Raw genomic sequence first — 23,656 nt, forward strand, 5'->3', positions numbered from 1 at the left:
AAGCCATAAAGGACTCCTAGGCACAATTCAAAAGGATCCAGAACAAGATTCCTTTATGGGCCAATGAAAACAACTTAAAATTAGACTGTGGGGATGGTTGCACAATTCTAAAAATATACCAAACCAACACTGAATCGTACACTTAAAAAGGTGAATTGTACAATATATAAACTACATCTCAATGCAACTGTTTAAAGCAAGAGGAGGGGACAAAACAGGGCCTGCATAAACTTGAAAAGGCATCCTGTGCTCAAAAATAGCAAAGCGTGGCCTTCAAAAAAAGATCATGATTCCAAGTGAATGAAATACAGAGCATGTTTAAATCCATGAATTCTTCAAAATTTGTTTAAATAAAGTACTTACATATACCTATAGTTGCATCAAAATTATATAGAACTAAATACATATATACACAATGAATACACATTAAAACTGGTGCAATCAGCCAAGAGGGAGGTTGTATCACCTGTCATTTCTGGCTGAGAACGACAGTTAAACAAGATACTATTACCACAGGAAACTCAGTGAGGACACACCCTCTCATACAACTCCCTGGGAAAATATAACTATCTTTAAAGGAAATTTGGTTTGGGGAGTCTTCTGTTTATTTGTTTGAGGTGGAGTCTTAAGCAAAAAGGCTAGTCTTGAATTTACTACGTAGCCAAGATTAGCCCTGGTCTTCTAATGGTCCTGCCTCAACTTCCTAAGTGCAGAGACCACAAATGTGTGCTAACATGTCCAACTTAAAAATAAAATTTCTAGGATGGGTGGCAGTGGTGCACGCCTTTAATCCAGCACTTGGGAGGCAGAGCCAGGCAGATCTCTGAGAGTTCGAGGCCAGCCAAAAAGTGAAATGAAATAAAATTTCTAATTAACGAGAAAAGTACTTTTCTTTTTATCCTATACTAGGGGCAACAGAAGCTGGGAAATGACAACTGAATATGATAATTTGAACACCATGTGTAGTGAGGTGACTCTTGTAAAAAAGAAAGATAGACACTGAATAAATTAATTTGCATAGGATACTCCTGAAAACAGATACCCTGGAAAAAATAGTAAAATAAAATTAAAAGGAAGAAGTAAAATAAAACTTCTATTTTATTTTAGTAAAAAAAAAAAGAAATTCTTGTATTTAAACATGTTACGAATTTCATTCACTTGGAATCAGAAGACTGAAGGCCATACTTTGCTATTTTTGAGCACAGGGTGCCTTTTCAAGTTCATGATCTGGTGATATAGGTCAATAGTAGAGTGCTTATCCAGCATGCCTGAGGCCCTCAGTTCCATCCCAGGCACACAATCTCTCTCTCTCTCTCTCTCTCTCTCTCTCTTCTCTCTCTCTCTCTCTCTCACTCACCACAACACGCGCACAACCTGAGCACACACCTAATTGGTGGTATGTGGGAGGTAGATCTAGCTGGCTACCTTTGAAGAGTAAGAAGTAACCAGTTCACTTCTTTCCATGTTTAGTTTATGTGTATGAGTATTTTGCCTCCATGTATGTTCACTCACTGTGTGCATACAGTGCTCTACAGAAGCCAGAAGAAGGTATCAGATCCCCTTCAACTGGAGTTATAGACAAATATGCGGTGCTGAGAATTAATTAAACCTCGTTCCTCTGGAAGAGCAGCCAGTGTTCTTAACCACTGAGCCACTTCCAAAGTATGCTAATTCTTTGTTTTTGTTTTTTTATTTGTTGTTTTTTTGAGACAGAGTCTCTGTGTAGCCCTGGCTGTCCTGGAACTCTTGTAGACCAAGGTGGCCTCAAACTTATAGACATCTGCCTGCCTCCGCCTCCCAAGTGCTGGGATTAAAGGCATGCGCCACCATGTCTGGCTTTCTTTCTTTCTTTTTTAAGTGGTAAAGAACTGAGCATTTACCTACCATTCTAGTGTAACCTGTACCAATGGTTAAGAAAACAGTTAAGTGGAGGGAACTACTTTATGAAAGTATCTTCATCAATAAATTAAAAAGAATTAGGCTCCCATCATCTACAATCTCAATAAGTTCGTGGACATGGCTACTAAGCATCAGCTGGTATGACAAAAGGATGAAGCAGCAGACATTAGCTGCTTCATGCTAGAGCAGTGGTTCTCAACGTTGCTACTGCTGCAACCCTCTCAAACAGTCCCTCATGTTGTAACTCCCACCACAAAATTATTTCATTGCTACTCATAACTGAATTTTTCTATTGTTACAAATCATTATTATCTGATATGCAGGATATGGGATACATGACCCACAGGTTGAGAACCCCTGTGCTAGGGAAGATACCACCATGAGATTCATGACACAGGTACACAACCTGACCACACTTCAGAACGCAGCTACCGTCTGCAGGAAACACAGACCAGAGACAAGAGGTGAACTGTACTACAGCTGTCCATCAGCAAGATTCAGACTGGGAAAGTCACACGCTGAATGTTCTACGGTCTTCAGAGGGAAAAATTAAAGAGAAGACAAATGCAGGACATGATGGAAAGCATATTAGTAATGCCTTTGACAAACACGTCTGTAAATGAGCAAAATTCAACTTAAGGTATACCCCAGGTGATGCTGCTGGAATGAAAGGCAAGGGAGAACTCACTTTACAAGCAGACCAGGGGTTACTCTGGGAACAGAACGGGTGTGATTAGTGTGACACACAGGGGCTGCTGGGGCAGGTAGCATCGCTAATCCCTCAGCTGGGTGACGGGCAAGTGTGCTCCATCTTAGGATAATGTAGTAACACATTTGAATCAGGTGGCACCTGTATTTGTGTTTTATGGACACCAAAAAAGAATAGGAAAATTCATACCACTAGGGCAAACTGGAATAAACAGAATACACATCCTGAAAACAACCACATAAAAAAAACACAGTTACTCATTACCGGTTAATACAGCTTCGGCAAGCCCCCTACACCTGTTTTTTACACTAAAAGCAAACTACTGCCAGGTGTTAAGGACATTCCAGAACTCAAATGAGCCCTTCTTTTGACTGAACGCCTAAAGATGCATGAGAGGGGAGGGTACTGTGATTCCAGGTGACCTTCCACTGTCTCATCTACCTCCTAAAGTCAACCTAATTCATCTCATGGACATCCCACATCCTGCCTTATGGAAATGTGAGGTTACTAAAGGTCTAGTGAGTAGAGATAAGTCAGGCTAATAAAGGAGATGGGACAAAGCTCTCCCGGACCATCAACAAACTTACTTTACTCATTCAACCCTTTCAAAACAGCCTTAAAAGGTTTATTTTTCCATTATAAGCATTTAAGCAAGAGGCCAACCCCGTAGCCAGGTGAGAGGTGCTTGTCCTCATCCTGGCTACGAGCACGCACACTTCACTATCACTCAGGGCACCTCAGGAGCCTGGCAATGCTCCATGTCTGTCTTCACACCTAATACATTAGTAGCCCCTAAGAGACACGGGGCCCTGCATCGGAAAGGCAAATTACAGAAACAGCAGGTAGACAAACTCCTTCATCTGAACCCCGTATCTTAAAACAGGAGCAGGTGGACGGACTCCTTCATCTGAACCCCATGTCTTAAAATAGAAGCAGGTGCACTCCTTCATCTGAACTCCTATCTTAAAACAGGAGCTGCACCCTGAGCTGTTTGCTGGGTCATCACCACTGCCCTGAGCTGAACTCAATCCCTTTAAAACAAAACAAAACAAAGTAGAAGTGGGGGATCAGATTATATAAGAGACGATATTAACTGGCAATGAGCAAACTGGAATTCAAAAGGACAATCATATCTTTTAAACATTTACTAAAAACAAATATAAAAAAATGGCCTGACTCGCCAGAATACAATTTTACAATTTGAGACCAAGTCAACTTCATCTCCCCCTACTCCACACTGTTCTACATTGGTTGGAACAGAAAGAGAAAGCAAGAAACCAGAAGGGGTCCATTTCCTGATGCTGCTACTTCCAGGAAAGGACACAGTGATGCCAACACTTTAGGATGAAGTTCAGAAAGGACTTTTTAATTTTATTTTATGTGTGGGGATGTTAGCTTGCCTGCATGTCTGTGTACCATAAGCATACAGTGCTTGCGGAAGCCAGAAGAGGGCATCATATTCCCTAGAACTGAAGTTATGGATGGCTGTGAGCCCCCATGTGGGTATGGGAATAGAACATGGGTCCTCTCTAAGAGTAGCCAGTGCTCTTCACCACTGAGCTATCTCTCCGGTCCCCAGGCTCGAATTATTTAAGGGGAACTTGTAGAAAAGAAGAACGAGCTTCTTCATCTTCACCCTGAGCATCTGTCTTCCTTGATTGTGAGACCCCCCAGGCCCACTCCCTCTCATTACTCCTCCTCTTCAGTCTCTGCTCTCACTATGTCGTAAGAATTCTCAACTTCCCAGCTAACCTCACTCGCTCTCTTGTTTTTACATATTCATGAGACATACATACAAACAAATATTTCTAGACCTGCTGAACTGGTTGACACAGGAATCCCAAGCTCTTTCTGACACAGAGTACTTATAGAAGCCTAGCCAATAGTCTCCGTGTCTGAGAAAAACAGACTTAATTCACACCCCCTACATTCTCTCTGTACAAGATGGCATACCCCTTCTCCAGGAACTAGTTCCCAGCCCTGTTTTGTATGAAACATCCCCAGCAAGAGGACTCCTGCCATGGACGAGTTGGCCCAGGGGTTCATGAATGCTAACACCACTCCAGCTTCACACCAGCCACTGCTAAGATCAAGACTGTGAAAACAGTCTGTAACACTCATTTATCCTCCACTGTAAAAATGGCTACAAGTAAAACACATCCAAAGTACAGAACTGGGATTACACACGGTAGGAGCACAGTGCCACTCCAAGGCACAAGCAGAAACTCAAAGCAGGACCGGAAGTTTCAGCAGACGCCATCCTGGGCTTGTGTATTTTCAGCCAGACAAGGCATCCATGGGCCTGTGACTCAGGGCAAATATACAGCGGAGGATGGTTAGGCACCAGCAGGGAGAGGAAGGTGGTATTTGTAGTTTCTGATGAGTCCAAAGAAATAAAAGAGCCTGTTTAAGCACTACTTACTGCCTGGTGGATGTGCGCCTTCACTTGCTCACTCAACATGGCCTTCAAAGACAAAGGAGTCGCCAAACTTCTCTGCCTGAAGGAGAGTAACCAGAAAAGGTTAGAGTCACAGGTTTCAAGGGTGCCATTTTTTTTTTTTCCACAGTGCTACTATGGTGATTTTTCCATCCAAGTGGACTCAGGTTTTCCCTATTGACTTCGCCAACTACTCAGAAATGACTTGAAAGCATCCAATTTCCTCTTAAAACAGGTTCATTTCACTCATGAGATGCTTTCATATGAGACCTGATTTAGCAGATAAGACTGCAAGCTAGAAAGAGATTGGATTCTGAGAAAAATGATGCCCTGCGGAAGAAACACATTCTCCGGATATTTACATATGTGATATTGCATAAGCAAGCCGTTTGTCCTCTGCCTGCTCCTAGGATCTACCTAAAAGAACTAAATGGCACTGCTTGCTGATTCGCTGACACGGTCCATGAGTTTACAAGGGACCAAGCTAAGCATCAGATGGAAATCTGTATTTGGATCACTTTTTTGACAGTACTGTCACAAATCGTCATCAATATCTGCTCTGGAAGTGGGACCCTTTGACCTCTAGGACCTGTGGTTCCACTGCTCTAGTCTTCCTCCTACATTGCCAACTGCTCTGACACATCCATGAAACATGAGGACTCACTTTACTGGGGCTCCCCAGAGCTCTGTGCCTGCCTGTGTGAACAACTTCTACTAGGCCAGCAGCTCCCCAGCTTGTGCAGTGGGGCTCACACAGGCAGCTTGTTCAAACTCAGACTGCTGCTCTCCAGCCCAGAGACTCTAATGATGGGGCTGAAAGGAGGCCAGGAACAAGCTGCCCCTGTCAAATCTGGGGTTCTAGCACAGCGAGCTCAGGAGAAATGAAATGACTGAGTGTGGACAGCCCCCTAGTCTCCTCATTTTACATGACCAGTTTTGGAATACCCCTAGTCTTCCCCTCTAGGCCTGGCCTATCCTCACCAGGTGAGGTTAACTGAGTCCTAATCCTGTACATCAGGCCTTACAAGAGGCCCCAGCCTGTTTTTATTGACTAGACTTGAATGTTTTTCTTCACCTCTGACAGAATTCATAAGATCGTAGCAATACCACGATGCCTAACAACCCAGGCCACTCATTCATTCAACATATACACTACTGTCAATGCTGGTCTAGGGCTAAATCAGGGATTACCATTGTCAGTAGTTTCATAGGCATGGACTCTGTCCTTTTTGACATTTTTTACCAGCATATATTAATTATATGTAATAAAGGATTGATTTTATTATGACATTTTCATACAGGTAGAGAAAACACTTTGATTATATGCACTATTTATCCTCTCTTGGTCTTTTCCTACTTTCTATAACCATCCTCTTCTTCCAGTAGAGCCCTTTCTCCACTCCCTCCATGTGGTGGGGGGGAGGAGTATGTGTATTCTGATGAGTTTAATTATGGTTGCTTACAGGAACATGGGTAAAGGGTTATTTACAGGAGCATAGGCATTGTCCATGGCTATACCATTGAAGAAAATGGCTCTCCCTCCCCAGCAACATTAACTGACTATAAATCCCCAGGAAGGGATGGTCTCTGTTCTTAAGGGACTTCAATGTGAGGGCAGAGAGAAAAATCAAGCTGAAAAAATCATAAAAGTCATTACTACTTAATTTTGCTTTATAAAGTAAAACCCTAATAATGGCCTCCTGCAGAGTGAGTAGACGGCTCTGAAGAAAGGGACGATCCAGCCAAGCAGACTGACGCAGCAGGAAGCCATGCCGGAAGAGACAAGCAGGGCGCTCCAGTTCCAAGCAGAGGGAACTAAAGGCACTCAAAGGGGAGGGTGCACCATCCCTAGAACAGAAGCAGAGCCACTGGTAGACTGTGGTGACGAGTGGGGATACGTACAACCAAGTTAGAGACATTGGGGGAAGTGTGTGAAATGCCACGAGAACAGGAAACACTGTGTCCAAGGCAGGGATTCTTCAACTTTGTTGTGCCCTACACCTTCCTGGCAGCATGAAGCTGAGACCTCATCAGAATGAGAGGTTCATTAAACTATAAACCAATAGGATTACCAAGACAATTACTTTAAAATTAGTGCTGCAATGGTATGTGTTGCTTATATAATAAACATCAAGTCAGGTTCTTATAATTCTCATATTTCAAGGTGGAGATGAATGCAAACAGCATTTTCAACAGCAACAACGTGATAAACAAAGTCTGGCTGTGACTTTTCTTGGTGATAAAGTCCTCTGTGTGCTATTATCATGGCTTGCAGTCTATGTCTTCAGTGAAGTAAAGATTATAAGTATGGAGATGCAGTAATTTCTCATCCAGCCTGGCCAGGCCTGGTCTACAGAGAAAGACCAAAACTACACAGAGAAACCCTGTCTCAAAAAATAAAAATAAAAATAAAAATAAAAACAGTAATATAGAGAAGCCACTGAAGAAGATATCCCAATATTAACTTCTGGCTTCTGTACATACCCCCATGGGAGAATGCACCCACATCCTCATGTACAAACATACATATACACACACATGCACACACACAATTTTCTAATAGATTATGAATTGAGCTGAGAATATGAAACAAAAGGAATAAAAACTTTTGCTTGCTACAAATATCTATAAACAAGATTTACAACCACTTCGTATATTTTAGGAAATTCCAAAGACATGAGACAGTGCAGAACTGAACCCAAATGTTGTTTTGCTTTTGGCATTCATCCAAATGAATTTTTTTTAACTAAAAAAAAAAAAAAAAAGCTTAAAGTAGGGACTCCACAAACTGAATAAAAAGGCAAAGGTTTTTTTTTTTTTTATGAGATTTTAAAAAAGGACAGGATTAGGAAGATGTACATTGATATTCTCACCAAAACAGTCATAAACTAGAAGATCAACACCCCAGTTCCATTTGGGACAAACATTCTCTTGCCTTGCACTGTGATTCAGTGACCCCTGGAAAATGCCTAAAACCTGCCCCCAGAAAAGAGCTTTGAGTCACTGAGATACTAAAATAAAGCCATGACAATGAAAAGCTGCACTTAGACACTTGACCACTTATGAAATGTGTGTGCTTGTGGGACCGGCAGTCTGTGATGCATTGAGAAGAATTACAGGCCAGCTGTGTTCTCAGAAGGCCTAGTGAACAGCAGCTCTCCAGTGGATTAAAATGCTGTACCACAATACAGCATATTATACATACAGGGTTTAGCAACACAGGTTCTGTGGTCCACAATGCCACACCTGATTACAATCATTGACCAGGAGTGTTGATTAGGATGAATCAGTTTTGATTCTCAGCTTGTTACATCATGGAGCTGCTGTGAGAAATTAGATGAAAGACAGACAGGAAGTGTTCGTCACAGTGCCGGGCACAAAGGAAAAGCATTCAGAGTTCAGTTTTTGTTGTAGCTATAGAACCTTCTTGAATGTTCTGGATAACGGCAAGTTCTCCCTCACATCCTCAAGCCCATTCAATTACTCTGTCAAATAGCCAGTTGAGTTCACGAACTTCTCAAAATCAGCATTACTGACTTCATAGGCATCCATGTAAAAGGCATCAACAGTGACTCTCCTGGCAGGTGCTTCTCCATCCTGCTTGATCTGAGGATCATCGGTGCCCATTGTAAATACTCCAGCAGGGATGGGGACCATCTGCAGTCAAGGGGGAACACAGAGGCATCACGCATCAAAAGCAAAGTGTATCTGTGTAGACTGTAAAGTTCTCAGCACACATCAAGCCCCCAGTGCTTAAAACCCACCACAGAAATCTCTGCCAAACCAGTCAAATCAAGGGCTGGGGGAGATGGCTGGTGGGGGGGGGTGCCTGCTGCACAGACACAGGGACCTGAGTTCGGAAGCCCAGCAGCCCATCAAAGCTGGACATGGTGGCTCAGATCTGTAACCCAGTGGTGGCGGTAACAGGGTCAGAGACAGGAGGATCCCAGGGCTCAAGTCAGCAAGGCTGGCTGAATCAGCGATCTCCAGGTTCAGTGAAAGACTCTACCTCAAAAACAAAGTGAGAAGCAATTGAGAAAGACATCTAATGTCAACCTCTGGCCTCCACATGTGCATGTATTTATGAGTGTACACACACACACACACATACACACACACACACACACACACTACTCCATACATCAATGATAGTGAATTACAAGTCATAGAAAGGATGGAAATTTTTTTTTTTTTTTTTTTGGGAAAGTGATCTTTCTAGTTGAACCTCATAACAGATTTGTACATGCAAGGTAGACAGTTCTGGAAAAACTGAGGCTAACAATGAACTGGGGTAAGGGAAACACTGAACTTCTTTTTTTTTTTAGGTTTATGCCTTTTTAATGTATGTGTAGGTGTCTGTGTCTCTGTGCCTATGTGTGTATGTTTCTGTGTGGGGCACTTGTCAGGACCAGAAGAGGGTGCTGGATTCCCTGGAGCTGGAATTACAGGTCGTTGTGAGCAAAGCAGCCCACTGTCATTCCAGGCCCCAGAGAATGCTTGCTAGTAAGACTAGACATATCAGAGAGCTCTGAGTTTGACTAAGATGCTCGGCCAGCATCAATGAATGCAGTGGGAGAGCAATAATGTTGATTCTTAACATCAACCTCTGGCCTCCATACAACATGAACATGCACTCACACAACGTAAACATAAATACCTAGACACGCACAACACACACGTACATTAAAGTTTAAAAACAATAAAATATCCAAAACAGGACAATCCAAAGAAAGTAGGTCTATGGTAGCCAGAGGCTATGAGGTGGCAGGAATGGGGAATGAATGCTTAATGGATGTGTGTGTGTCCTCTGGAGATACTAAAGTACTCTGGACTAAGATAGAAATAATAGTTTGACTTCACTGAAAAACAAAATCACTGAGTTATATACTTCAAGAGAATGAATTATATATGAGTTATAGCTTAATTAAAAATAGGCCCTCAGCTGGGCAGTAGTGGCACAAGCCATTAATTCCAACACTCAGGAGGCAGAAACAGGAGGACTCTGAGTTCAAAGCCAGCCTAGTCCTACAGAGTGAGTTCCAGGACAGTCAGGGAGACAGAGAGAAACCCTGTCTTGAAATAAACAGATAAATAGATAAATAAATAAATAAATAAATAATAAATAAATAAATAATAAATAAGCTCTCAGCTAGACCATCTGTCAGAACACTCTCTATAGACATAAGGTATAGCTTTAAAATCATGAGAACAAAAAGTGAATTTACAGGCCTCCCAAATCTCATGAACTGTCAAGTATCTGTCTAGAAACAAGAGTTCAAGTCAAAGAGAAAATAAACTCAAAGAGGTTATTAGTTGGAGAGGGAGCACTTCACAATAAGCACAGAAGCATTGAAATAGAGGTTGAGAGTCAAGCATTACAGATTCGCTCAGCCACAGGTTACTTCAATCATATGCAGATATTTTCCAGTCACAATAGTGCTATTTTTTTTTTTAATTTATATGTACGAGTGTTTTGCCTGCATGTATGTCTGGGTACACACCACATGCACGAAGTGCCAGGGCCAGAAAAGGGTGTCAGGTCCTCTGTAACAGAGTTGTTCAGCAGGCATGTGGCTGCATGGAATTAAACCTGTGTTCTCTGCAAGAACAGCAAGTGCTCTTAACCATGAGCCTTCTCGAAATTCTGGTACTGTTTTCAGTGATTTGTATCAAATGTGATATTTATCTAGAGTATCAATCCTGTTCCAAGAAATAAACCTTGACTTCCTCTATTTCCAAATCCCAACATCCATAGGTCACCGTAGCCTGGCTGGTCCTCCTATACACCCATCTCTTCCAGTATCGCCCCTTCTCCATTGCCAGGCAACTTCAGTACCTTACTGGGGGCTCCTGGATCCAGTCTCACCCATTTTATCCCACCCAGCCATTCACTTATCAAGGATTTAGATCTCAGTTGAGCTTTTTCTGAAAATGCCAGTATTCTGTATCCAACACAGCACCACAGCTCAGTCACAGAGAAAAACAGGAAAACGAAAACAAAAAAACTAAATCATCAGCAGTGTGTTGTTGAAGCTTATGGTAGGCCATGCAGAAACAGAAAGCAAAGCAGACCTAAGAAGTAAAAGAGGAACGTTTAATATGGTGGCATGGAGCAGTCTCACCAGTACAGAAATAAGGGAGGAAGTCGTGGTGCACACAGAGGATGGGATGTTGCCCATGTGTGAGAGAGAGGACGTTAGGTACAGGTGACTTCAGGATTGTGGATTTCACTCTACACCCAATTCTTTTTAAAATTTTGGAACCATATAAACGTAGATCTATTAATAATTCACGGTGGCCCACGCTTTAATTCCAGCACTGAGGAGGCAGAGGCATATAGCTGTCTGTGAATCCAAGACCAGCTGGGTCTATACAGCAAGTTTCAGCAAGGCCAGAGCTACACAGTGAGACCTTGTCTCCAAATAAATACATAAAGAAACTAATTAATCACAAATTGAAGTGTCAGCCTGATCAAATCTACTTTCTATTTAAAACTGTGCAAGAAATTCCTATCACATTTTAGGATGCAATTTCAAAACATCAGAATCTAATATGTATCATCCTTACTTGTACTTGATGCACAAGTACCATGAGTCACCTTGTCTCTTTATTAATTATGTCACTGTTCAAGAACTGCCTCCTCTCAGGCCTCTCTTACCTCACATCCTCCTTAGCTGTGTTACAGCACGTCACTCTGCTTCCTCTCATGCATCTCTATCTATTGTAGCATCTCCTCTCTCTTCTCTCTGACTCACACAAATCATCTTAGGTCTTAATGTTTTCCTTTTTAATGTTTTATTTATGTGTATGATTGTGTGTAATTTGTGTGGGGATGTGTGTGTGTGTGTGTGTGTGTGTGTGTGTGTGTGTGTGCATAGGTGGGCACACACATGTAGATGTGCTTGTGGAAATCAAAGAACCACCTTGGGTGTTCATCTTTATTAACACAATTCAACTCCATTAAGAAAGGGCCTCTCATTACCTGGAGCTCACCAGTTTGGCTAGACCGGCAGTCAGCAAGCCTCTGGCCTCTTACTATCTGTCTCCCCGTGCTGGAACCAAAAACACATGTCACCACACCTGCTCTGTATGTGGGCAATGGGGATCAAACCATAGAACACGCTTGCAGGGCAAGTGCTTTACCAACTGAGCATCTTTACAGCCTCTTCAGTTACATAGTTTCTCCTTCCTGGTATCTTAGGCTTCTTATGAACCCAAACAAACTTCATCTCTAAACTCCAGCACATCACAGAGCACAAATCCACAGTCAAGGTGCAAATGATCTTCACAGACTGAACACGTAAGACCACGAATATGAGGAGTAAGTTACTATTTGAATTATTCATAGGCAAAATGACCAAAAGTCATGTTATTTATAAGACAGTTCTCAGCCATGAGCTACATGTGTGTGTGTCATAATGAAACCTGTAATAGCCTTGGCTCAGGGACTGAGCTGGATTTTCCATTATTCTTAATATTCTATAACACCTGGGCACAGACTCTACAGTCTTACGAGCAAAGTGGGATTTTTAAAAACACCTTGCAAAGAAGTAAAAAAAAAAAAAAAAAAAAAAAACAAGATTTGAACAAAAGTTTCAGGAGTAGTCTTAAAAGAGGAGCTGAAAACATGGCTTGCAGTTAAGAGCATACACTGCTCTCAGAGTTCAATTCCAGGCCCACCACATCAAGTGGCTCACACTGTAATCCAGCTCAGGGATCTAACACCCTCTTCCTGCTCCTGTTGTGTTGCGGTTTCCTCCTAGATTAAAACTTCCATCTTGAAGGAGGCTCCTTACAATAAGGATGCTTACAGAGAGGAGGTGAAGCATTCCTTCCTGCAAGGAAACTCATTAAGCCCAGGAAGCAAAAAAAAAAGTTGATGGAAGTCCCTGAAACTAACCAGATTCACAAGGTCCCTCTCTCCCTTGCATATTTAAGCAGGAAGAATCTCAAAGAAGATACTCTCAGACTAGCTGAACTGCTGGATGGGGCAGAGACCAGCCAACGCTCTCCAAGCTCTTGAGCTACCTGCAGGCTGTGCAGTGGGCTCCAGGTTTCCCAGCTTTTGGGAGCTGTTACCCATGCTGCGGTGGACTTTGGTGATGCAGCTGTCTGTGAGTCATTTCTGCTCCTGTAAATAACCCCTGACCCATGTTTCCTATGAATAAGCCTACGTTGGAATTTGGTGGCATCCTTGCTTTGGGGTGCATCAGTTCTCTATCTAGAGTGAGTAAACATTTGTTTATGTCCCCTGGGGACAGTGTCACACAGCACTTCCATGGGTAACTTGCGCTCACATGCACATAATTTAAAATAATGTCAAAATAGTCTTAAATAAGTCTTGTTTTTTTTTGTTTGTTTTTTTGGGTTTGTTTGTTTTTCCAAGACAGGGTTTCTATGTGTTGTTTTGGTGCCTGTCCTGGATCTCACTCTGTAGACCAAACTGGCCTTGAACTCACAGAGATCCACCTGGCTCTGCCTCTGAGTGCTGGATCAAAGATGTGCACCACACCACCGACTAAAATGAGTCTTAAGATCCATAAAGGTTTCATAAAAGAGCCATATTTGGTGCTGTTATCACAGCACTTGAAAAGGCAAAAGTATCATGAATTCAAGGCAAAGCCTAGGCTACACAGTCACCTTCCCCCCCCCCCCAACAAGAAAAGGTTTCATAAAGGAGTAACAGAAAGTGGGGAAAGGGGAAAAAAATCAAGTCCACAGAAGACAAGGTCTTACTATGAGGATTAGCTTCACGTCCTTCAGCTCAAAGCCACAGCCCAAGGAAGCTGTGCCGGCACACTGTACCCAACAGACTTCTGCAATTACTAATTATTTCTCAAAACTCTTCTCCCCCAAGGTGAATACCAGCAATGCTAACACCGTCACAGCTTGCACTGTGGACTCCTGGCCTAATTTCTTTTCCCTCTTTGATTAACCAACGAAGATAGCGAGTACTGAATAGGCCAGGTTTCCTTTCTGAAGAATACAGATAAAAATAGCTCTAGACTGCTCTAAGTGGATCATAATTTCTAACTTATACTAATCAGGCTTTTCGTCCTACAAATGTAAAATGCCCATTCTAGTGAAATTCCATACATCCAGGTATTTCACTCTTCAGGACCTGAGGACTAAATTAAAGAAGTCCAATAATCCATTCTTCCCATTCACCACATCTTCTGCCACTGCCACTCAAGACAGACCCATAGGGGCTAGTGCGACAGTTCAGAGTATGAGGCCACTTATTGTACAAGCCTGGAAACCTGAATACGATCCCCAGAACCCATGTAAAGGTAGATAGAGAGAGGTGACTCCTTAAAGTTGTCCCTTGACCTTCATGGGAGTGCATGCACAAACACACACACACACACACACACACACACACACACACACACAGAGTAAACATTTCCTTAAAGACTGAAGCATAAGGTAGTGAAGAATCACTCCATTATCACAGAACTATGCTTAGGCTGCACACCACTATGAAGGGCCGTGAGCAGCTGCTAGTGTGGCCTACCCAGCATCTATACCTCTACATGCAGAAGCATCTGAAGTCTCCTTTGAAAAATCCCTTCTCAAAACCTCACACATAAACATGTGTGCCCCAATGTGAATATGGGTGACTCAACTACACGCCCTGTGGCAAAGGCCTGTGTTTCTGCATGCATGATCTGTCGTGATCCATGACAGCCATGCTTTGGGTCTCTAATGGGTGAGTTTATTTAGGCAAACAGCAAGCTTGTAGAGCATCAGATCAGCAGAGACTGACTGGGATAGTCCAAGGCACCAAAGAGCCAGCTGAGCCTATGATCCCCAAAAAAGGGCCCAAGGCAGAACGACTTCTCCTGGGCGAGCCTTCCCATTAGCCATTCCCTCCACAGGCTTTGTTGTATCACGAGATAAGTAGTAGCTGAGTCTCCGTTTTGGAAAACAGACCGCAGGTGAGTTTCTCAGCAGTGTTCAAGGATACAATTTTCATCCATCCTGGGATAAAGGATCTTAAAGGACACTTTTGAGATAAGCAATTTAGTAATTGTATATATTACAACCTAGCCAATCCTGCCTTTATTCTGAGCACAGAGATTCAACTAGGAACAGGACCATGGCTCGAAGCTCACTTTTCCTGGACCTACCAAAAAAACGAACTTTTCCTCTTCCAACTGGTTTGGGAGACAGGATGTTATCTAGAAACAGAGCCTAACTAAAATAAGATAATCCAAGGGGCAGTCAGTGATGGTCCTGGAGATGCTGCCTGATGCCCTGGATCCAGCTGTGTACACAGCCACGTCCATTCTTGAACTTCCCCAGTATAGAAAATCCATAACTCTCTCCCTCCTCACTTTAAGCTACTGTAAGAATTGTTTTGTGCATAAAAATGAAATAAACTCATATACAACTCTTTTGGAAGGCTCTTTTTCCATTTCCTTCGTTCCACTTTTTAAACTTAACATAAAAGGCTCAGGCAAAAGAAATTGATATGTCAACAGCTATGTTGGCTACGTAAGAACTATGTAGCCATACCATATACACAGACATTACTCATAGGAGGAATGGCACCCTGATTTCGTCCAGCACTGAGATTTGATTTATGATGATTCAGTTGCCTCACCTATGAACTAGAAGACAATACACTGCACAGGATTCTTGGGAGGGTGGCTACAGTAGAAGTATATGTTTACAAAGGCTTCTTTGAAAAGTACCTGACAGCTTTTACCTCCCAAAGTAGCTTCTCAATATTGTACTACCAAAAAGACAAAACATCACTCAAGGGATTGTTACAAAATACCTAAAATAGGTTAGGCCTGGGGTAGGGTAGTCCATAGAGAATAAAACAGGTCTAAACCTGTTCCCATCATCAAGTAAGTAACGGGAAAACAACACTACAGTAAGTAAAACAGACAAGTCGCCATTGGGCACCACCACCCCAAAAAAATGATAGGAGCATTTATAGAACAGGAGAAAGTAGTCATAGGTCTAAGTGCACCATCCCAACAGCTTGGCTGGAACAGGAAATCTGCAGACAAGCATCTTTAGTCGTTGCAATGCCAACTACCACTGTGTCACTCTATGGAAATATTGAGGGCAGGGGAAGAAAGGGTCAGGCAAGACCCACATAGAATGTTATCCCCTCATCAAGTCCTGAACATTAGTGCCAATTAACATAGAGGAAAGAAAAGTGAGGAGGGAAACAAGGATAGACTGTATAGGAATACAGAAAAAAAGAGTGTTATTCTGAGGACCTGGGGTGAATTCCCTTAAGTTTATTCCACAAATGCACACATAGACAAGCAGCTAGCAGGAAGAATGAAGAACCATTTCTTTTATTCACTGTTTTCATCTGTATATGCCAACATCTAACACACCTAGGCACTGTGCAAAAGACATAAATAAAAGCAATAAAAGCAAGTACCCTTGGCCTGGTCCTTCCTTGGGCTCAAGTGTAAGCAACAGGATAACTTACACAAGCCTGCCTCATCAAGCATATGCCACCGAAGTAGACTGCAGGTGAGTTTAAGGCAGGGCTGGAGACTCAGTCTCCCCAGGAACTAAAACAAAACTCAACCAGAACCAACTGAGAACTTAAATCCGAATCCATCCAACTTTAAATTCTTAGCTCTTCACCAGGAGAGCAGGGTGGAGGAAGGGAGACGTGGGCAAGAAGACATAAAAAATAATGGACAACACTCTTCGAGCTAAACTCTTGAAAACTTCAGTAATAAACACTGCCACAAAACCAGCCCACTCCCGGTAGGGAGGAGCAGGAAGCGGGGAGGGGGGGGACCTCCTGTCAAATGGGATCATGAGCTGAGTGACTTGGGGTGTGGTTAGACCCTTACCAGGCCTCCCTGATCACCCTAGCCTGGCTCCTCCCGGCCTCGTGCCCGAGACCGGAGGCACCCACAAGCCCCGAAGAAAGAATGGAAGGCGCACCTTGGTGAGTGCGAGCGGTCGCGGGCCCGAGGCCAGGCCCGGGGCGTTCGACTCCCGGGAGTAGAGCTGCGCGGCCGCTGGGCTGCCGTGGGCCCCGGCCGCTGGGGCGATCCGCATCCGCACGAGCCCGCGAGGGACGCCGTGCCTTCCCCAGCCCGGCCTCTTCGCTCTCTGCGCCCCGAACGCCAGCACCAGCAGCCAGAAGACGCGAGGTAGCCCGGTGCAGCAAGCCGAGAGCGGGCCCTCGCGCGGGCGCAGCCATGTTGTTTCCGCGAGTCATGTGATCCCGTGGATCTCGTGACCTGCCCACTTCAAGAAGTGGATTTTGGCTGATTTAAGGAGCAGGCTGAGAATGCTCCCAGGTGAATCTGGGCTCTTCAGCTAATGTAAAAAGTATGCAAAACACAACAAAACCCGACGACATTCAAGGCCTTCCGCAGACAATGCAGCCCTCTCTAATTTCCTGGTGGAAAAATATTTAAATTTGTGCAATATTGTTAAGCACCAGCACTATATTAAATAAGCACTTCATTAAACAACAATTTTGTTAAGCACCAGTACTATATTAAATAAGCACTTCATTCAACAACAACAACAAAAGATTTATTTAATCCTCAGAGTGATTCTGCAATATTGTGTTGACAGAAAAATTAACTGACCTGCCCAATCATGTCAAAACTAAATTCTAAACCCAAAGAATGTAATCATAAATTCTGAATTTTAATTATTATAAGCAATTCATTAAATGGACCCAAAAAGGAAAATGAACATGGTGAAGGACACCACTTTTCAAAGTTTGGACCACACCAACAGCAAGAGCATCACCTGGTAATTTACTAGAAATGCAACACTTTTATCAGATCTATGGAAATAGGACACAGAAATCTGTATTCTCTCTTCTCTCTCTCTCTCTCCTCTCTCTCTCTCTCTCTCTCTCTCTCTCTCTCTCTCTCTCGGGGTGGGGGTGTTTCCAGGTGTATGCCAAGGCCAGAAGAGGACATCAAGTGTTCTGCCCTACCACTCTATGCCTTTGAGACAGCATCTTTACCAAACTTGGAGCTAAACTGGAAACCAGGACACCCAGATGATCCTCCAGTCTCTATTATCTCTTCTCAAAGCAATGGTATTTCAGGCTCAGGCAGGACCCAGATCTCTAGCACATGCAGGACATTGCCCAGCTCTCTCTTTTCACCCTTCTACTGCTTATTTTAAAGGCACTGTGTATGTCCTGACTAACCTGAAACTTACTGTGTAGACAAGCTGGACGCAAACTTCTGAAATCCTTATTCTGTTGCCACCCAAGTGATAGGATTACTACTCACCATGCCCAATTGAACCTTGTGGGCTTAACAGGTTCTTTAATATTTGAAGATGTCCATGAGGTTTTGTTGTTTGTTTTGACAAAGTCATGCTACATAGTCCAGGACGGCTTTGAACTCCTGATCCTGCTGCCTCAGCCTGCAGAGGGCTGGTATTACAAACCTGTGCAACCATACCTAGCTCATATTAAAGTTTAGTAATGATTATTCTATAGTTCCATCAGCAAATAGATTGTAAGACAAAAGCAAAAGTGAGATGAAAGGTGGAATCCTCAGATTCTTAGACTAGACACAACAATGGTCTGAGGTGATGGTAACTGCTCTTACTATAAGATATTCTACAGGTTGACGCCAGAGTTAGTGAAGCCTAAGAGCTTGATACCAACCTGGAAAAAAAAAGAGCCAGAGGTATAGTATTATACTAATAAAATCCAATACTTGAGCCTGCTGTGGATTATGCTCATTGTTAATAAAAAAAAAAAAAAACTGATTGACCAATAGCAGGGCAAGAAGAGATTGGGCGAGACAGCATGACTCAGAAAGAATGATGGGAAGATGAAGGGTGAAGTCAGGAGAGTCTGGAAGACATCAGCCAGCCGCCACTGGCAAGCAGGATGTGTAGAAAATGAGGTAACAAGCCGTAAGCCATGTGGCAGAGCATAAATAGAAGTATGGGTTAATTTAAGGGTAAGAGTTAGCTATCAGCCTGAACTATCAGAAAGCATTTATAATTCACATTCAGCCTTTGAGTGTGTTTATTTGGGAGCAGGCAGTAAGGACAGTAAAACTCTGCCTACATGATGAGCCTTATATAAACAACAATGAGATATATTTTTAATTATTTATTTACTTTTATGTGTCTGGGTGTTTTGCCTGAATGTATGATTGTGCACCATGTGTGGACAGGGCCTGTGGAAGCCAAAAGAAGAAATCATATCCCCTGGAACTGGAGTCACAGATAATTGTGAGCTACTATGTGGGTGCTGGGAATCAAACTTAGGTCCTCTAGAAGAGCAACAAGTGCTCTTAACCACCGAGACATCTCTCCAGACCCTGCTTCTGGTTGTTAGAAGTGATAATGGTATTTGTGACTGTTTGGGTTTTTACTGTCTTTTTTAAATGAATTAATTTATTTGAGAGCTAGAAAGATGGCACAGTTGTTCCGATCACTGTCTCCTCTTACAATGGATTAGGGTTCAGTTTCCTGCATACACATGTCAGCTTGCAACCATCCGTAACTCCAGTTACAAAGGACCTAGTGCCTCTGAGGGTACCAGCCATACACATGGAACAGACTTTACACTGAGGCAGATAAAACTCTCATGTATTAATGAGACAGTTGTGTAGCTTGATCTGCTTAAGGGAGCCTCTGGCAGTAGGATCAGAATCCATCCCCTGTGCATGAGCAGGCTTTTTGGAGCCCACTACCTATGATGGGACACCTCGCACAGCCTTGAGGCAGGGGGAGGGGGGTTGGACTTGCCTCTATTAAATGTTCCTCCCCATGGGAGGCCTTACCTTCTTGGAGGGAATGGGCAGGTGGGTTGGGAGGGGGAGGCTGGAGAGGCAAGAGGAGAGAAGAAGGGGCTCTTTGGTATGTAAAATGAATAAAAAAATTTCTTAATCAAAAAAACTCTCATGCAATATGAAATAAAAATTTATTTTAAAAAATGAATTCTTTTTCTGATTAATACATATTGAAACTATGTGTGTGTGTGTGAGATGTTGATGATTTGCTTCCTTAACCCCCCTCCAAAACAACAAGGGCCACATAGGACAAAATGTGTCAGTACTTGTGGTAACTAGTTGATAAGTATGTGAACACATACTGAGCTATTCTAATGTACTTTTAAATTTTTTTATTATAAAGCCCTTTCCTCCATGTTGGCTGTTTTTTACAGAAGTTTGTCAAAAGCTTTTACACATTTTTTTCTTTGATATAATGAACAGTTGGCAAGAAACCTATTACTATTCTCATTTTATGAATCAGTGAGGCTAAAAGGTCACCGCACAAACCAAAGCTATTTGTGTATACTCTACATTGTATATATTCCAGATCAAGGATAATCTTTGTTTTTTCCCTTTCAAAAGGTCAGTGCTGGCATGTGTTTGTGGCTCAAAGACCTCCTTTGATTCATGGCTTCGACTTCTAGTGCTGTGCTGAAACGTTATGACCAAAAGCATCTTGGGGAGGAAAGGGTTTATTTCAGTTTACAGTTAGTTCCACATCCCAGTCCATCTCTGAGGACACTTAAAGCAGGAACTCAAATAGGGTGTGCATTTAAAGGCAGGAACTGATGCAGAGGTCATAATGGAGTGCTGCTTACTGGCTTGCTCACTTATGATCTGCTAAGCCTGATTTCTTAGAACCCAGGACCACCAGCCCAGGGAGAAACTGCTTAAAGTGAGCTCCTCTCCCATCTTTCATCGATCAAGAAAAGTGCCCTACAGACTTGCCTACAAGCCAATCCTATGGAGGCATTTTTCTTCAGTAAGATTTCTTCTTCCCAGATGACCTGTATCAAGTTGATATAAAAACTAGCCAGTGCAATAGTCTTGTCACACCATTAAACTGTAAGCTCTGTGAAGGCTAAGAATCTTGCATGTTTGTTTTCTGGTTGTATCAGAAAAATCTATTAATGGATATATGAGTAAAACCATAATAAAAACATTGTTTAATAAAAAAAATAGCTGAATATTATTAGCTATGGTTATTACTATCATAAATTTATTTTATATCAAAAATAAGTATTTCAATTTACTTAAAACAAGCAAGACATTTTTCTCAATATCTTGAACAAAAGAAAGAGGAAGGAATACTTAAACTTAAAGGCAGGAAACTTAGGCCATGTGGTGGTGGTGCACTCCTTTAATCCCAGCACATGGGGGGAAGAGGCAGGAGAATCTCCGTGAGTTCGAGGCCAGTCCGGTCTACAGAGTGAGATCAGGACAGGCACCAAAGCTACACAGAGAAACCCTGTCTCAAGAAAAAACAAAACAAAAAAATTCTGCTATGCAGGTATCTGATCAGGTTCTCCTTAAAGTCTTATGTGGTTAGAAAAACCTATTAACAATTTAGGTCAGATTATGCTATTTGAGACACAGTCCCACTATGTTGTCTCAGATTTCTGGGCTCAAGCAAGGCTCTGCCTCAGCCTCCCAAAGTAGCTTGAATAATAAGAGTCCAGCATCATGCTTAGCATTAAGCTTTCTAGTTTTGCCAACTTGTGCTGTAGGTAATGTGAGAAAGTTGAGTGGAGAGCTTCATTTGTGTTCATCTGCTCTTATTCAAATACTTTAGGTCTTTTCTTCTTCCTTGAAAGTGAACACACACACACACACACACACACACACACACACACACACAGAGAGAGAGAGAGAGAGAGGAGAGAGAGAGAAGAGAGAGAGAGAGAGAGAGGCTTCTTTAAAATATAAAGAAAGATTAACTTCATTCTGTCTTTAAGACTCATTTAATTTTTATTTTTGTGTGTATGAGTGTTTTGCCTGCATGTATGTATGTGTACCATGTGTGTGCCTCATACTCTCAAAAGCTAGAACAGGGCATCAAATCCCCTGGAATTGGATTATAGATGTAGCTGCTCATGTGAGTGGAAGAAACTGAACCCAGGTCATCTGTGAGAGCAGTAAGTGCTCTGAACTGCAGAGCCATCTCTCTGGCCCTTACCCTTTTTGAGACAGTCTCGCCATGTAGCATGGCTGGACTAGAACTCCCTATATATACCAGGCTGGTCTTAAACTCAGAGATTCTCTTGCCTCTATTTCCCAAGTGCTTGGATTAAAGGTGCAGGACACCACACCTGTCTTCTTTTTTCTTTTCTTTTTTTTTTTTTTTTTTTTTGGTTTTTTCGAGACAGGGTTTCTCTGTGTAGCTTTGCGCCTTTCCTGAACTCACTTGGTAGCCCAGGCTGGCCTCGAACTCACAGAGATCCACCTGGCTCTGCCTCCAAGTGTTGGGATTAAAGGCGTGCGCCACCACCGCCCGGCTTCTTTTTTATTTTCTAATAATATTTTTATTAATTCTTTGAGAATTCCTTCCATACAACACATTTTTGATCATATTCACCCCTCCCCTGACTCTTCCTAGATCTACCCCACCTTTCTACCTGCCACCTAAATGTTCTCTTTCTCTCTCATTTTTGTTGTTGTATATTGTTTATTTTGTTTTGTGTGTAATCTATCAAGTCCAGTTTGTATTGCCCAACTACTCCTGGGATCCACACTGATGTGTGTTCACAAACTGGATGCCACACTACTAAATAAAATAGACTCCAGAAACCATCAAATGACTGTAGTGCCTCAGTTGAGGGGGACTTCCTGATCAACTTCCACCTTATGCTGGTACTTTGTCTGACTCGAGCTTGCACATGTCTTCTGCATGCTGTCACGGTTGCTGTGAGTTCATATTTGCACCCAGAAAGCACAGTTTTTCTTGAATTCACGCCCCACCTCTGGCTTTTATAATCTTTTCACCCCCTCTTCCATAAAGATCCCTCAGTGATTACGGGGGTCTGATATATAGACCTCCCATTTGGAGATGAGCATGTCAAGCTCTTTTACTCTCTGTACAATGATCAGTTGTGAGTCACTGTGTTAATTGGCATCTACCACAAGAAGCTTCTCTGGTCAGGGTTGGAAGATACATTGACCTACGGGGTATAACAATAATTCATTGGGGAATATTTTAATATTGGATCTATTTGGTAGAATAATAGTAGTAAGTTTTCCCTAGGGCCTATGACCTATCTAGCCACTGGTTCTTGGCCTGGTTAACAATGCCAGGTATGAATTTCATTTAATGGAACAGACCTTAAATCCAAACAGAAAGTGGTTGGTTATCCCCAAAACATTTATGTCACTGTTTCTTTGGAGGGCATATCTTACTGTGCAGATTGTTATTATAGCTCATAATGTTCAGAGTTTGGTGAGATTTTTCTCCCTACAGCAGTGTGCATAGTACTTTCCAATGCTATAAAACTGGACAGATAATATCTCTATGTTTATATCTCAGTAAATAAAAGATGTCTTCAGCAATATGGCCTTTGGCATTAATTTCTGGAGGGTAACCAAGATCAATGGCAATAGCTGGTGATCTTTGGAGATCTATGTGACCTCATTAGCCAACAACTCAGAGAGAGGTAACTCATTTCTGGTACTGGCAGTTTTATTTGATAGTGTGTGCTATCTGGGGTATTGTTCTTCCACTGTATGGTAACTCCATATAAACTCTTTTTATATACATATATATTTCAGGAAATGTCTTATAGTAGTAGGTTTCCACATGGGTTTTTCCAAAGGCCTTCAGTGTTAGGCCTTCCATAGTCTTTCTACCCTGTCCACAGATCC

General features: G+C 42.4%; 1 pseudogene; it reads right to left on the minus strand.

Moving 5' to 3' along the window:
* The window catches only part of LOC114689558, a 34,754-nt pseudogene extending 17,519 nt beyond the window's left edge, over nucleotides 1–17,235 (minus strand).
* Between the last annotated feature and the right edge of the window lie 6,421 nt (nucleotides 17,236–23,656).

The sequence above is a fragment of the Peromyscus leucopus genome, unplaced genomic scaffold, assembly GCF_004664715.2.
Source record: "Peromyscus leucopus breed LL Stock unplaced genomic scaffold, UCI_PerLeu_2.1 scaffold_132, whole genome shotgun sequence".
In the NCBI taxonomy this organism is placed as follows: domain Eukaryota; kingdom Metazoa; phylum Chordata; class Mammalia; order Rodentia; family Cricetidae; genus Peromyscus; species Peromyscus leucopus.